Source organism: Beta vulgaris, chromosome 7 (genome assembly GCF_026745355.1).
Source record: "Beta vulgaris subsp. vulgaris cultivar EL10 chromosome 7, EL10.2, whole genome shotgun sequence".
NCBI classification, from domain to species: Eukaryota; Viridiplantae; Streptophyta; class Magnoliopsida; order Caryophyllales; family Amaranthaceae; genus Beta; species Beta vulgaris.
Genome location: NC_079208.1, coordinates 42,426,586 through 42,429,442, shown reverse-complemented (window position 1 = coordinate 42,429,442; position 2,857 = coordinate 42,426,586).

Sequence of the window (2,857 nt, the reverse complement as noted above, 5' to 3'; positions counted from 1 at the left end):
CGTGCGAAGGTCCTTCAATTCACAGAAAAACCATAAGGATCAAATTCAATGGAGGCATTATTATCTACTGTTAATTTTCGGACAGAAATAAGATTTTTAATGATGTGTGGAGTAAATAATACATCATGGAGGGCTAAAGGTGGATGGGGTGTTGGGAGGTAAGATTGACCATAACCATGAACAGAAATGCGATGAGCATTACCAACTAAAATATGATTAGGAGGGCTTAAATTAAATAAAGGCATGAGAGTAACTGATGATCAGTTTGTCATATGAGTCGTTGCACCCGAATCCTTGCTTGTACCAGGAATTATCCTGAGGAAGAGTCATTGTTGCAAACGCATTGCCTAAGTCAGTAAGAGTCATAAGTGGCCCATACTCAGGATAATGAGTAAAAGAATCCTGATAGGCTTGTGGAGGTGGGCGTTGGGCTAGAGCAGGCCCATAGAAGGGTGAGTAGTTGCGACGCTAACCTACTGGATGATGTGGGTAAGGTGATGGGACAGCATCCCATCTAGGAGACCAAAGCGTTGATTAATTCCATGAAGGTGCTGACTGAGCCCATAAGGGGTTATGAGTTAGGCCAGCCCACTGGACAGGGAAAACAGGCGAGGCTTGCGAGCCTTGAGAAGAATGCGTCTAGGAGTTCACACCTCTGCCACGTCCTTGAAATCTGTTCTGGCGGCCACCCCTACCGCTGTCACGACCACCGCCGCCACGCGAATCGGACGACGGAGGCTGCGGTGGTGGTGCAGTAGTGGTTGACGGTGGTGCGGTGGTGTTTTGAGCCACAAAATTTGACTTTTGGGAACCCGGATCTTGAGTACTTCGAGATTCTTTAAGCAATAAACGAGAGCGGGCGGATCCAATAGAAGGCAAAGTCTTCATTTGTTGAATCATCGTTGCAACCATATCAAATTCGGTGTTAATGAGGGCAGAAAATAAACGTAACACCAACTGTTGTTCAGAGATAGGATGAACAACATTAGCGAGTTGGTCTTTTAAGATTTTCAATTTTTGACCGTATGAAGAAACATTCGAAAAATTGGAGAGGTGTAGGGAAGTGAACTGATTTTCAAGGTATACGGTCTGAGTGGCTTTGTTTTCTTGAAAAATTCCCTTAAGTTTGTCCCAGATTACTGCGCACGGTGAAGAATTGTCTGAAGGAGATCAGATGATATAGTATCCATTGCTTGACAATAGAATCAAGACGCTACCACAGATTATCAGAATTATGAGGCAGACGAGGTGTCTTGGGATCGACTTGATCTAAGACATTGAAAGCATGTGTGTGGCATTCAAACAACTCCACCCATTTGAAATATTGTATTTTTTCACGGTCAAGGATCAAACGTATGCAATTTTCGATATTATTGACGGGAGAGAACGGCCGGGATGATATTTGGTTGGGGTTGGAGTTGGGGTCGGGTTTGGAGTAGCCGGGTCAGCAACATCGGTAGTCATGATGCGCCGAAACAAACTATTGTATAAAGGGGATTTATTTTGTTGTTATTTGTGTTTGGTTTGTGGGAGAATAAGACAACACGTGGGTGTTGAATTATGAGGGCGGTAAGCAGTCAGACCACAAGGCAATTAATTAATGTGGTGGAAAGCCAAAACTTGGGTGGCGCAACAAGAAATCGGCGGAAGAGCCGTGGGAAAAATACGTCCCAAAAAATATTCTCTTAGAAACTAATAATAAAACCTAGAGCTCTGATACCATGCTAGATTCGGAAAAACTCCTCAACCAGAGTGATTATAATTGATTAATATATGTAGTGTTACATTCTAGGATAGTCTTATTATAATTAGGAAACTATCCAAAGTATAATTCTATGAACAATATATATCCTAACTATTAGGGGTGTGCAAAAATATCCGATCCGAAATATCCGATCCGAAAATCCGCCGATCCGATCCGAAATTTCGGATATCCGATCCGAAATTTCGGATATCCGATCCGATTTTAAGATTTTGGATATTTCGGATTGGGTATCCGGAAAAAATTCGGGTTTTCGGATCGGATACGGATCGGGATTTTTCAAAAATTTCAACGGACCCGATCCGAAAACCCGGTATCCGATCCAAAAACCCGGTGATCCGAAAAGTTCGGATATCCGAAAATTTCGGATCGGATTCGGATCACTATGTCCCCGATCCGAAATTTTCGGATCGGATCCGATCCGATATCCGACATTGAACACCCCTACTAACTATATTAATATTCTATATTTACTTCCTGTATTTAATATTAGTTGCAACATGGAGGGAACAAATTAAAATGAGTTACTCTTCTACTTGTGTAATACGAAGAATAAAGAAAACTTATTACCAAATAATTAAAACAATATTGCAACTAATTTGAGATTTTCTTATAAGATAATTGTTGTAACTAATATGAAACGAAGAAGTGAATGTTAATAGAAACCTATGCAAAATATGAAGATAATAGTCATGATGTAAATAGGTAGAAATGAATTCAAATGAATGAAAGATTGTTTCCTTATAAGTTTGACACCCTACCTTCTAATATATATATATATATATATATATATATATATATATATATATATATATATATATATATATATATATATATATATATATATATATATATATTACTTGAAATTTCAAAATATAATATTTCAAACAATTAAATAGAAAAAACAAAGATTAAAGGCATAAATCATAGTACTCCTATAGTGGAATAAATTAACAGAACATACTATAAAAGAGTCGCTGCTTGAAAATTAGAACCATGACATGCACATCATGACAACTGTTTTTGATGAATACCCATTTTCTGAGAGCCGAGAAAACAACATGAACCAAACAATACCGAGTATTATACTCACCG